The 14,718-nt window shown below is 41.6% G+C and overlaps 1 protein-coding gene across 19 annotated transcripts in view; it reads right to left on the minus strand.

The window, feature by feature from the left end:
* Positions 1-14,718, minus strand: part of LOC109899695 (baculoviral IAP repeat-containing protein 6) — a 140,948-nt gene that overhangs the window by 24,705 nt on the left and 101,525 nt on the right. The gene's annotated exons all lie outside the window — the stretch shown is intronic.

Raw genomic sequence — 14,718 nt, forward strand, 5'->3', positions numbered from 1 at the left:
GCAGGTCGGAGAACTCAAGATTGCACTTGGAGAAAGGAGAGGAGCAGCATGACTAGAGATGGATTGTAGTGAGCAGAAAGCTAGTGAAAAGGGATATTAAATATGATTAGAGTTCCAGGAATGGACAAATGACATGCACGCACTAGGAACAGCCCTCAGGCGGCTAAAACCAAAGTCCAGAACTCAATTTAAACTGCTCACAAACAAAAACGTGAGCCCGACTTCTGTCCAATACCAACTCACATCCCTGAACGCAACTCAAAAACAGCCCTGTGTTCCAGGCCCTGAAATGAAGCCGAGCCAGCTAGTCAGGAGGGCAGTCACCATCACCAATGGAAGCTAATCTAAAAGGAAAGCCTGGGGCCGAGCAACCCCCTCACTTACGTTCCCAGGTACATGATTGAATCTTGGGTGTCATTTTCTAGAATGTAGGACGAGTCAGGGAGTGTGATAGATTGGAAAATCCACAGCTGTGCTGTGGGGGAGTGCGGGAGAGAGAAAGAGGTGGAGACATATTAAATTTGCGGGGAGGGAATAATCCTGACGTGGCTGTGACAGGAGCAGGCCCAGCTGTTTGTCCTGCAGCTTCTTCATTGTGATGGGATTCCATACAGTATAGGTCCCCCTCATCCGCATGACGAGGACTGACAGTTCCCACTTCATACCCATAATGGAAGTTTAAATAACAGTGAGTTGTGGTGGCGAGCCTGCTGAGCTAGGCCCCTGCATTCCCTTGTGAGCGGCTTGCACGAGACAGAGGGCAGGTGCACTCGGCGCCCCACAAACCCCATTAAAAATCTAACCTGGTTCCACGTGGTTGTGCTGTGAGAAAGGCCCTGGCCTGGGACAGCGTGAAACCGGGGTAAAAGGATGTGCTATGTTTCTTTGTGTGTGGTTGGTTGTGTTCCTAGTTGGTGGGGGAAATAAAAAGAACACCCAGACATAATCCCTTGGTGAAAGGAGAGGATTTTTAGGATGTATTCAAAACGGGTCTGACTTGGAGAAGCACAAAGGAAATTTGATGGATTAGAACAAATCTAGCAGAGAGCACCAAGGAAGCAACCTTGTCCTCACTCCTTTGTCTGATGATGTACTCCCGTTTATTTAGCCACATTGTTTACCAAGCTGTCTGAAAAGCATAAAAATCACTTCTTGTGGCCTACATCCCGTAGATGTGTTTTAAGCAGTCTGCGGACAGTCATACTCCTGCTGAACCAAGATCGTGTCCATCATTGTCAGAGGCATATCCGGTCTGTGAGTGGAAAGAGATTTGCGGTGACGGCACAGACATTTCCATTCGCGTGTGTGCGCGTACACGTGTGTCACTGTCGACCTGAGCGCAACGGTGTGCTCAAATGGAGCAGGACGGCCCTACACTTTTGCACCCAGTCTGCTTTACATTTATATTGGAATTCCCGGCCCCAACGTCCCTTTCCCAGATTTTTAACATTGACCTCTCGTCACTTTAATCTGCTCCTCAATCCTCTCTAGTGTGTGGGCAGCACCCAGAGCAGAGACCAAATCCCCACGCTACTGATTCCAATTACCGCTAGGCTCCGATCAACTGGTATGATTGATGTGGGAGATGTGACTATTATCCTTATGTCTAATGTCCCCAGTGTTGAGTGAGTGTGTGTGTTGCTTTAAACTCCTCCTCCATGTCTCTCCCTCCCCCCATTCTCCTCGTACTCTCATGGTCAAGTACATCCCTTGTTCGTCATCATTTAACTTGGACTAGAACCAACAAAATAGCCTTCTCTGCGCAAGGAAAGAAGATGGACTGAGAATCTGATAATACATTAAGACTCTTTTTTTCCCCAAAGGGTGATAAAACAAGGTTAGGAAATCTAACGACAGCAGTAATGCTGCAGAGACAAACATGGGTCTGATATGACCTTCGTTCCTTTAAGGCAAACCATAATTCTGTCCATCAGATTCAAATAAAGGACACAAAAAGTCACAATAGGAGGGGCACCTCCCCAGACTTTAAATTGGCAATAAAAAAAGGTTATCTGTGATACTCCGACAGACGAACAGAAAAGGAGCTACAATGTACTGGACATCCATCTTGACCACAACTGACAGCCTTATTCTAAAATAAAAAATTATTATTATTATTCCCTAAATCTACACACAATACCCCATAATAACAAAGCAAAAACAGGCTTAGACATTTTTGCAAATGTATAAAAAATAAAATAGTGGAATATGTAAATGTGATAGGTATTCAGACTCTTTACTCAGTACTTTGTTGAAGCACCATCGGCAGCAATTACAGCCTCAAGTCATCTTGGGTATGACGCTACAAGCCTGTCACGCGTGTTTTTGGGGAGTTTCTCCCATTCTTCTCTGCAGATCTTCTCAAGCTTTGTCAGGTTGGATGGGGAGTGTCGCTGCACAGCTACTTTCAGGTCTATCAAGAGATGTTCGATCGGGTTCAAGTCTGCGCTCTGGTTGGGCCACTCAAGGACATTCAGAGACTTGTCCCAAAGTCACTCCTGCGTTGTCTTGGCTGTGTGCTTATGGGCGTTGTCCTGTTGGAAGGTGAACCTTCACCCCAGTCTGAGGTCCTGAGCACTTTGGAGCAGGTTTTCATCAAGGAGCTCTGTACTTCGCTTTGTTCATCTTTCCCTTGATCCTGACTAGTCTCCCAGTCCCTGCCACTGAAAAACATCCCCACAGCATACTACCACTACCATGCTTCATCGTAGGGATGTGCCAGGTTTCCTCCAGATGTGACGCAAATCTTGTTTCTCATGGTATGGGAGTACTTTGTGCACCTTTTGGCAAACTCTAAGCGGGCTGTCATGTGCCTTTTACTGAGGAGTGTCTTCTGTCTGGCCACTCCACCATAAAAGCCTGATTGGTGGAGTGTTGCAGAATTGGTTGTCTTTTCCACAGAGGAACTCCGGAGCGCTGTCAGAGTGACCATCGGGTTCTTGGTTACCTCCCTGACCAAGGACCTTCTCCCCCCGATTGCTCAGTTTGGCTGGGCGGCTAGCTCTTGGAAGAGACTTGGTGGTTCCAAACTTCATACATTTAAGAATAATGGAGGCCACTATGTTCTTGGGACCTTCAATGCTGCAGAAATTATTTGGTACCTTTCCCCAGATCTGTGCCTTGACACAATACAGTCTTGGAGGTCTATGGACAATTCCTTCAACTTCATGTCTTGGTTTTTGCTCTGACATGCACTGTCAACTGTGGGACCTTATATAGACAGGTGTGTTCCTTCCCAAATCATGTCCAATAAATTGAATTTACCACCGGTGGACTCCAATCAAGTTGTAGAAATATCAAAGATAACCAATAGAAACAGGACGCACCTGAGCTCAATTTCGAGTCTCTTAGCAAAGGGTCTGAATAGATATGTAAATAAGGTTCGTTTTTTACATTTTGAATGTACATTTTGAACAAAAAAAATGTAAACCTGTTTTGGCTTTGTCATTATGGGGTATTGCATGTAGATTGATGAGGGAAAAAATATTGAATACATTTTAGAATAAAAATGTGGAAAAGTAAAGGGGTCTGAGTACTTTCCCAATGCACTTGCTTAGCTAGGTGCTTCATACTAAAAACAATCTGAGCAAGCACGTGAGATGCAGGCAGGAGCATGAGATGCAGGCTGGCGCGGGAGATGCAGGCAGGCGTGTAGGAGCAGATATGTGAGCATCTCATGTGAGCAGACACATGGCCACAGAGTGTCTGAGCGGGGAAGGCGGGAGACAAGGAGAGAGAAGTTGATAGAAAAAGCGCGAGAGAGAGGAGATGGAGCACTGATGCATTCTCTAAAAACCCAGAATCTAAACCAACCAGAGACAAAACAGAGATGCTCTTTGCATATTGTATTTTAAAAATAAGGCCAATAGCTAACATCTTAAATAGTCTTACAATGGATTTTTGTGGTTTAGGAGAAACTTGAGACCGTGGCTATGCTACAGTTTAACAAAAGGCTAGGAAGGTCGGTGACACAAACCAGTCAAAATACTAAACACATTTATCTTCGCACTGTGGCTTGGTTCAAGTTTAATTGGCTTCGACAGGGCGCACAACTGCTTCTGACACACGAGAGAAGAATTTTAACTAATGTGAACATTGTCATAAAGAGCACGTTCAACTTAATAAAACGCACTCTTCCCCATCTCAAGATGTTAAATAAGTGAAATAAAGTGCCTATTAAGGACCAAATAAAGTAACAGGGTTGACAACGTCATCTTATATCAGCCATAAATCCTTTTGTGACAGGGGGAATGGAAGCTTGAGGTGTAAAAGCAGGGCGGGGCAATTGAATGCAAGCTTCACAAAAAAAAATTAATTGTTAAAAAATGTCAAGCCTGTCTGACGCGTAATATTCGACACTTGCTTACTTTATCACAAAACACCAGAAAATGTCAAAAGAGTAGAACCAGCTGAGCTCACCTGCTTTTCCACTAGGATTTGAGTATATGTTTTTAAAAAATACATTTAAAAAATAGTTTCACCATATTGAAACAAGAGTTCAGCTCACGTAAAAAGGTTGACTTGAAAATGTGGAACAGGTTTTTTTTCTTCCTTAAAATGTATCACTAATAACAAGCAATAAATGATCTTCATAAATGACTGTCAAAAGCAACAAAATAACTAAGGTTTGATAATGATAGCGAAACTTGGAGAAAAGTTGGATTGAAGTGGGTTAAAACACTTCCTAGAAGTCAGAGGATGCAGAGAGACATGTCAGATTTATTGAATTTGCCATGTCGTCTATATTAAAAAGGGCACTTCATTTAATATAAACAGGCTTTTAAAATTCTATATTTGTACACAATTTCCACTTAAAGGGGCTTATTTTAGGGAACAACCCAATTCATTAAAGAGAATGAGATCAAAACATTAAAATGTGGCAGTGGAGCCGTCCTAATAAGTGCCAAGACATGATGGCCTGAAATGTCTCTTGGCTGCAACAACGCATAAACAATTCAGAGACGACATCCAAAAAGCCACAAGGCAAGGGGAAGGCATCTCATGTACTCTATTCGCAACTTTACTTAGAAATCACATAAAGTGGAGCAGGTTGAAATATTACATCAAGTGTGATGCTGAAATACGACACTCCAGAGTTGAGAACCAGTCGAGGGTTAGCTGCATACATAATGCATGTGCAACAAGCATTGAAAGTATAAAGTCTTTGCTAGTCCTCAAATCAAAAGTACAAGCATTAAGAACAGAGTGCCCCCTGAGCACCCCAGCCATGTTATCTAGGCCTAAACTGTTATTATTGTCAATGTAACAACACACCAGCCATTTGTTTTTTTTTAATGACTAATTTTGATAGGGAGACGTTGCGGGCAATTCGCATCACTCCGCTAGATGTCTACCTTGTGATTAAAGTCATAATTCAACATCTATCATGGTCCAAAACACACCAACAGTCATGAAGAGGGCACCACAACACCTCTTACCCCTCGGGAGGCTGAAAAGATTTGGCATGGGCCCTCAGATCCTCAAAAGGTTATACAGCTGCACCATGGAGAGCACCTTGACTGGTTGCCATCCAGGAGCTCTATACCAGGCGGTGTCAGAAGAAGGCCCTAAAAATTGTCTAAGACTCCACCCACCCAAGTCATAGACTAGGGGTACCGATGCACCAAGTCTGGAACCAACAGGTCCCTAAACAGCTTCTCCACCCAAGCCATAAGACAGAGTTAGTTTAATAGTTAACCAAATAGATACCCGGACTACCTGCATTGACCCTTTTTGCACTAACTTTGACTCATCACACATGTTGCTGGTACTGTTTATTATACTTTATTCCTAGTTATATGTGCAGTGCCGTCAGAAAGTATTCACACCCCTCGACTTTATCCACATTTAGTTGTGTAACAGTGTGAATTTAAAATGGATTAAATTGAGATTGTCACTGGTCTATTACACACAATACCCCATAATGTCAAAGTGGAATTATGTTTTTATTGTATTTTTGTTTTTACAAATGAAAAGCTGAAATGTCTTGAGTCAATAAGTATTCAACCGCTTTGTTATGGCAAGTCTAAATAAGTTCAGCAGTTCACTTTTGCTTAAAAAATTTGTGTGCGCAATAGTGATTTTTTTAATGACCACCTCATCTAAAGGAGGGAAACCATTCAGGGTTTTCACAAGGCCAAAGGTGACTTTAAAACAGTCCTAGTTTAATGGCGGTGATAGGAGAAAATCGAGGATGGAACAACATTGTAGTTACTCCACAATACTAGATTGACAGAGTGAAATGGAAGCCTGTACAGAATACAAATTGTCCAAAATATGCAGTCTGTTCACAACAAGGCACTCAAGTAATACTGCAAAAACAAATGTGGCAAAGCAATTAAATGTTTGTCCTGAATACAAAGTGTTACGTTTTGGGTAAATACAATACAACACATTAATGAGTACCACTCTTCATATTTTCAAGCATAGTGGTGGCTGGATCATGTTATGGATCTGCTTGTAATCGTTAGCTGGGGTGTTTTTCCAGGATAAAAAAATAAATGGAGCACAGGCAAAATCCTAGAGGAAAACCTGGTTCAGTCTGCTTTCTACCAGACACTGGGAGATGAATTCATCTTTCAGCAGGACAATCGACACTTGAGTTGCTTACCAAGAGGACAGTGAATGTTACAGTTTTGACTTAAATCTGCATTAGAACCTATGGCAAGACCAGAAAATGGTTGTCTAGCAATGATCAACAACCAAACAGAGCTTGAATAATTTTGAAAATAATAATATATATATATTTTTTTTTAAAGGTAAATGCTGCACAATCCAGTTGTGGAAAGCTCTTGGAGGCTTCCCAGAAAGACAGCTGTAATCGGCATGTGATGACACTGCTCTGGATGAAGTTCATGGTTGGGATTGTACACTATACCGTCCAGATGTCCAGATCTCAACATAAAAAACAAATGAAATTATCAAATTGATTGTTTGACATTTATAAAATTTGGGGAATATGAATACTGTGCTCGTTATGTTTTTCGCATGAGTTATACAATAAGAAATAAAATGGTAATGATTCATCTCCAAGTGGCCATTGATTTAGCATAATTGAACACGTCACAAGTAGTGTCACTCCATCTAGTGGAAGGGGAAAGAAAATGGCTTAGGATTCAGCAGCGGGCTGCATAATCTGTTTGGATATCCAATCACAGCGCAGCGACATGTTTTCAGGCCCACCTTCGGCTAAAGCGTTGCCCCTGTGGCGTCAGGTTTGAAATGAGATGAGAAACCAAAAGGAAATTAAACAAGAGGCCTGTGCTTCTGGGAAGGAGGGAGGAAGGGAAGATGGAGGGATGAGAGAGCGCGATGCTGCCGTGTGTACTTTACAAATTAGTGTTCGTAGAACTACCAGATAAGAGTGCCATCGGCGGCGACTCCTCTCCTACCACCAACGCTGTTGTCAGCTTCAATACAAGAACAAGACTCTACCTTGCCCCTTTTCTCCTGTTCCCAGTCTCCTGCTCCTCTAATAGCAGCACAGTAAAATGTGTAATAGACAGGATCCTGTGTTTTGCGCAATCATGTGACAGAAATATTTTATCCTGTATTTTAAACCATATTCAGAAATGAGAATTGCACCAAAAAAATTCAAGCTATGGTCTCCATTTATAGCTGGGAAGGGACCTCTACTGTTTCTACAAGACCAGCGGAGTATGATTTCTGTTTCAACTTGTTATTGTTTACTTTGGTCAATTCCTACTAGCAGACTTCGTTGATAACTATTGAGGGAAAATGTACTTGTTACAACTGTGATACGTGGTCTCACCTACCTATCATAAGATAACTGTGCCAATTTTAAGTGGCTCTGGATAAGAGTGTCTGCTAAATGACTAAAATAAAAATGATACTCCTGAACCATCTGACAACAAAAGGTGACAGTTTGATGAACAAGGTTCAAATCCAGGTATGTCACATGACTGTGCAAAACAGGGCCCTAGATCGAGGCTAGCCAAGCAGTACTACGCACAAGGAGGTAAGTGGGAATAAGAGCAGCGAGTGTGGGAGAGGCACCACGGTAGCCTGGTTGCTCCTTCTGCGGGTCCCCAGAGGTGGCAGTGAGTGACAGCCTGGCACAGGGCACAATGTCCAGCCAGCCTTGTTAATCCACAATTGGAGGTTAGGCTCAGGTAGCGGTAGGAAAACTGTAGTAAACAAATAAGAACGTGGCAAAAGGGGAATGGGAAGGAGGTCAATGCCTATAGCGGAAATTGCTTATTCGAAATATGTTGCCTAGGATTAAAAAAATGGAATCGGCAAGGTTTATGCTACACACTCCTTTGCAGGGAATACCTGGTCGGTCTCTGCGATTAAATGGAGTCATGTGAATAGAAGTGAATAGGCTGGCCCTGTCATTATGTTACTAAGCCAGTGGGCTCCCTGCACGTTTCCATTCCCAGTTCATCATGGGAGTAAACAGCAGGTGACAGAGGTCAATAAAGCAATAACAGATAAGGTCCCACCACTAACACAGAGCAGCATGGTAGATAGTTCTGGGGAATTACCCAACATTTTGGTTCTTTTTTTGGTTTTTAAAAAACAAAATAGACTTCACATGTTCAATTATTTGAATTCCATTTCCTTTGTTTTTTTCTGAGAGCACAATGGAGTTTCTCTAGAGATAAATCAGATCAAGCCCGAACTGTGGGATGTATACTGAACAAAAATAAAAGCAACCATTTCAAAGATTTTGCTGAGTTACAGTTGACACAAGGAAATCAGTCAATTGAAATAAATAAATTACCCCTAATCTATGGATTTCACATGACTGGGCAGGGGCTCCGCCATGGGTGGGCATAGGTCTACCCTCTTGGGAGCCAAAACTAGGTCCAGCCAATCAGAAAGAGTTTCTCCCCACAAAAGGGCTTTATTACAGACAAAATCCTGCAGGCGAAGAAGCCTGATGTGGAGGTCTTGGGCTGGTGTGGTTACACGTGGCTTGCAGTTGTGAGGCCAGTTGGACGTACTGCCAAATTCTCTAAAACGACATTGGAGGTGGTTTATGGTTGAGAAATTAATATTGAATTCTCTGGGAACAACTCTGGTGGACATTCCTGCAGTCAGCATGCCAATTGCACACTCCCTCAAAACTTGGGACATCTGTGACATTGCGTTGTGTGAGATAATGGCCAATTTTAGAGTGGCCTTTTATTGTTCCCTAGCACAAGGTGCACCTGTGTAATGAGCATGCTGTTTAAATCAGCTTCTTGATATGCCACACCTGTCAGGTCGATGGATTATATTGACAAAAGGAGAAATGATCACTAACAGGGATACAAACAAATGTGTGCACAAAATTTGAGAGAAATTCAAATCTTTGCGCATATAATTTATACTTTGTTCAGTGTAGTAAGGAGTTACCAAAATAACAATATCCAACATAGTGCAGAAAAAGCGGTAATTAACTACAATGACCATAATCCATTGCTCGCCTACACAGGATAGAGCGCAGGCTGCATCGTGAGGTTTCTCTGCCTGAACATACATGATCTAAGTGATTGGTATTCAGCAGTCATAAAAGTATGCCTTATTTACTTTGACGAACTACTAAAATAGTGATTTGTCAGACAGCAGCTTTATAGAAATGAGATGACTTGGAATGAAATAAAGTAATCAAATATGATTCATGATTCCATGTGTTGTTATAGTTATTATTATTCTACAATGTAGAAAATAGTACAAATAAAGAGAAACCCTGGAAAGAGTAGGTGTCTAAACTTTTGACTGATACTTTGTATGCAAAAAAACCTCAAAAACACACTTGTACATGTCTGAAATAGGACAAATTTAAGCACCCACTTAATTAGCATTATACAGTACATAATCCAAATTTGGGATGGTGGATCAATTTAAGGGACAAATTCCATGGAGGTATAGCCATAATCAAGTTAAATTGCGTCAGCTTTTGTTTGTTCCTTATCAAGCACAAATTCTGAACCGTAAAATGCCTCTCCAGTCCTCGAGAAGACATTGTTTCTCTGAATGCTACAAAACACCAGGGATCTTAATCATTTTGCCAAAGTTGTAATATGACTCTGATTGGAGTCATTTAAAAAAAGATGGGCTGCCTGGAGGCTGCCTCTGTAGAACTCGCCCTGCTGATAATTGCCCTGGTCTGTAATTTCCCAGCATTAGAGTGATTGGTATGTGTGGATCATAATGATCAGAGAGGAGTTCATGCACTCAGCCCAGTTGGAGGTAATTCTCTCATGGAATGTCTGAGCGCTTCCTTGCAAAGCCAGAAAGCCAGGGCTGAAGAGCTTTCTACAATTGGCTTGAAAGTGGATATTGGTCGATAAGTGTTCACATGAACGGTCAACTCAGGGGCCGTGTCCAAATACCCATACTGGCTGTAGACCGTTTGAGTACACACACAAAAAAATTGTTTTAAAGTATGCACATTCTCGAAAGTCTATTATGCTGTAAATGCCCAGATGTCATACTAATTTTGGCTTTTCATCTAGCTGAATTCACTGCACAATTTTCTGGAATTTTATAGCCACAAAAAATTGGAAGAGGGGGACTGTGAGTTTTGATAGGTAGATCTCTTCACGTAAACAACTAAACTTGGCTGTATGATTGCCATAGGCTGAGAGACATCCTATGACCATTAATTCCCTTCAGTATTTACATTGTATATAACTTACAAGTAATATAGTGTAACCATGTATTTTGTTGTTGATTTATTAGCCATTCTTTTATGACCGTTTCATTTAATTAAATGTATCGACCGAAGATTACACAATACAACAGCAGTATCTGTATACATGATATGTACTGTCAACGATTAATATTACTACTGAAATTAACTTTCATTATCCACATTGCATTGTCCTGTATTTACTGAAATGCGATTAGAAATCTCCCACTCTGACTGTAGCGCCGCTTTGATTGACAGTCAATAACAAGCTACACGTGTAAAACGGACGCGTCTGTTTAAACGGATGCACTCATAACTGTCGTTTTATTTAAATATTGAATGCAAATGGCATATCCTTGTAGGCTATGTAGCATCGTCATATCATTTATAAATATTTTAGACAAAGCCTTAAAAGAAAGCCACAAAAAAAAGTCTCCCAAGTAATCGAATACTAACGTCCGTTCGGATAGTCAAATAACCGTGCCCATCCCTAATACAAACGCTAGTTTCCGTCGAAAAACTTCAGTTTTACAACTATTTTGAGTATACACCCGTGTTATGGTGAAAGGAACAGTAAATTGCACTCGTTACCGATTCACTTCAGCACTATAATCTGGTGAAGTATGTCAGTCACAGTCTAGTTAACAAATGTGAGCAACCGCAACATTCAAACGAGGCTACAAAGAAAACTAATGGGACTGTAGCGACTGTGTTGACTTCAAAGTCGGGGTTGTGAACTAGGTTTCTATTCAAGCGTTGATCGACATGGTAATGGCCCTATAGTATTGGAGAAAAGTTGAAAAAAATTGGCCCACCGTTACATGTCGTAACGTACAGCACGCATTAAGCAATTATGTATGTCTTACAATCTCTCTCCACCAGGTGTAGCACTTCTATCATCCTTTAAAAACAAGAAATGGACAGTGACGGGGATAAGGGGGATACCTAGTAATTTTTTGCGTCATCATTGCATGCGATCATCATTCTCAAAGCCACTGTTTACTTCTAAGATCCCTTTAGCACCGCCCTAAAAACCAGATTCAAATTCGACACAAACCTTCAAATAGGTATGTAATGACAAACTCTTTATAGTGTTTTATTTACATTTTAGAGGCGATAAGGTGATAAGCTGGACAGGTAGAGTGAAAAAAAGCGATTTTCCCACACAACATCTCTCCTTCTCACTATCACGCATTAGATTCTTTTCCCCACCCTACATTTTTTAAAAGACCCGACGGGGCTCATTGTCTTCTTTAATTATGCAGAAACGGGCAGCGTGGGGGTCATGTAATTGATTCTGTTGGAAAGGGGAGAAATTGCGCTTTACAATGGTATTGACATTACAGTTGATCTGGAAGTATTACGTTTTTGGGGCGCTAAAATAAGGTCAATTGAACAGACCAAGGCGATGTACAAAGGTGAGTGAGTTTACGTTACATGTATAGATGAACGGTTCCGGGCACTGTATCTACTACGCTTTGTTTCGGGACAACCTGGATCACTCAGAGTTCCAATGCAGCAATTGTTTGCTTGCCGAGGATTATAGGCTTGAGGTGGATTCCTTGATCATGCAGGTCGCCAGCATACGTAAGAAACTGGGGCAAACGCCGGTGGCTGAACGGCGTTCGTGTTTGTTGGATGCATCTCCACCTTGTTGTTATCCGACTGGCCGGAGTAGCCCGGGGCTCCCCTATCTGACAGTGGAGTCGAAGGAGCACAGCAAGAGGAGCATGGCAATCAACGATGCTCGCATGTCACGAGCCGTGGAAGCCTAAGACAGCAGCCTCCCACAACGTAGTCTACAGTCCCAACGAGAGGCCCGGAGCGAATACAAACAACCAATAGTTCCTCCGTCCCTGTTGCCTGTTCTTCCTGCACCTTCGCCGCTGGGGGTTACCTGTGTCTGCGGCCACAGTGCCTACCCCTAAGATTTTGAAGTCGACATTGGCAACATGCTCTGGCTCGAGCGGGGCTTCTCCATCTCCAAGTTGATTCTATCATAGTCCATGTGGGTTTTAATGACATTATGAAGGGCAGCTCTGAACAGTTGAAACTGGATTTTAAAAGAGCTGATTGACTCTCAACTAATAAAATACCTGTGTTATCTGGCCCTGTGCCCTCTCAATCGTGGCATTGAACACTTTAGCAAGATTCTCTCTTCACATTTGGTTACATGATTATTGAAGCTCAATGGGTGTAGCTTTGGTGGACAATTTCGATACCTTTTGGAAACTAAAACATGCTTTATAAGGAGGATGGGATCCACCCAAATCACTTGGGTTCCTAGATCCTTTCACAAGGCTGCGTTGAGACAATGGCTTAATGACCCAGGCCCAGCTCAGTTAATCCCTACTACCATTGTGACGCTGAGTTGTCATAATGCTTCGGCAAATGTACATTATACCAGGGGTTTTGGTAGACAATGCAAGTAACCTCATTTAAGATCCTCTAACTTCCCTGAATGTCTCTGCTGATCCTACAGCTATTGTATGCAGTCATGTGCCTATGAACCAGTTTTATACTGTTAGCACTGAGGCGGTGTGCCCTAGTAGGAAGTCCACTGTGTGCAGATCACCCTGCACTAACATAAATAACATGAGCATACCTACTTCTGCTAAGCTTCCCAGTAAAGCAATCAATCAAAAACAAGCATCCCAGAAGGTGCTCAAAATAGCCCATGTTAACATATGTAGCATAAGAAACCAGTTCCATGAAATCAATAATTTGCTAGTATCAGATGACATTCATATTCTGACTATCTCTGAAACTCACTTAGATAATACCTTTAATACAGTTTTTGCAATACAAGGTTATAACATTTACAGGAAAGACAAATGCCATTGGTGGAGGTGTTGTTTATATTCCGAACCACATTCCTGGAAAGTTTAGAGAGGATCTCATGTTAAATAAGTAATATGGCTACAAGTTCATCTGGCTCACGTTAAGTCCATTATTTTCGGAAGCTGCTATAGACCAAAGTGCTAAGTCAGTATCTAGATAACGTGTGAAATGCTTGATAATGTGCTTGATATCAACAGAGGTATATTTTCTGGGTGACTTAAATATTGGCTGGCTTTCATCAAGCTGACCACTCAAGAAAAAGCTTCAAACTGTAACCAGTGCCTGGTTCAGGTTCTCAGTCAATCTACCAGGGTAGTTACAAACAGCACATGAATGAAATCAACGTGTATTGATCACATCTTTAATGCTGCAGAAATTAGCTTGAAAGCAGTATTCAGATCCATCGGATGTAGCGATCACAATATAATAGCCATATCTAGGAAAACCAAAAGTTCCAAAGGCTGGGCCTAATATATTGTATAAGAGGTCATACAATAAGATTTTTGTGATTCCTATGTTGTTGATGTAAAGAATATTTGTTGGTCCTTGGTGTGTAATGAGGAGCAAACAGATGCTGCACTTGACACATTTATGAAATAGCTTATTCCAGTTACTAAAAAAATACATCCCCGTGGATTGATGAGGAATTTTTAAAAATGGTATGGTTGAGAGGGATGAGGCAAAAGGAATGGAAAATGAGTCTGGCTGCACAACCGATTGGCAAATGTATTGCAAATTGAGAAATCATGTAGCTAAACTGAATACATTTTTTAAAACTACACAATGAAACAAAGAAATGACAAAGAATGACAGTAAAAAGCTTTGGAGCACCTTAAATTAAATATTGGGAGGAAAGGCAAACTCAGCTCCATCATACATGGAATCAGATGGCTCATTCATCACAAAACCAACTGATTACTTTAACAACTTTAATGATGTTTCTAATTGGTAAGATTAGCTCACTTAGGCATGACATTCCAGCAACACACGCTGACGCTACACATCCAAGTATATCTGACCAAATTATGAAAGACCAGCAACATCATTTCGAATTCCATAAATTGAGTGTGGCAGAGGTGAAAAAACAACAATGGACAAGCCACCAGGGTCTGACAACTTGGATGGAAAATGACTGAGGATAATAGCAGTGTGTGCTCCCAGGCTTGGAGGGAAGCAAAAGTAATTCCCGCTACCTAAGAATAGTAAAGCCCCCCTTACTGGCTCAAATAGCCGAC

Source organism: Oncorhynchus kisutch, linkage group LG11 (genome assembly GCF_002021735.2).
Source record: "Oncorhynchus kisutch isolate 150728-3 linkage group LG11, Okis_V2, whole genome shotgun sequence".
Classification (NCBI taxonomy): Eukaryota; Metazoa; Chordata; class Actinopteri; order Salmoniformes; family Salmonidae; genus Oncorhynchus; species Oncorhynchus kisutch.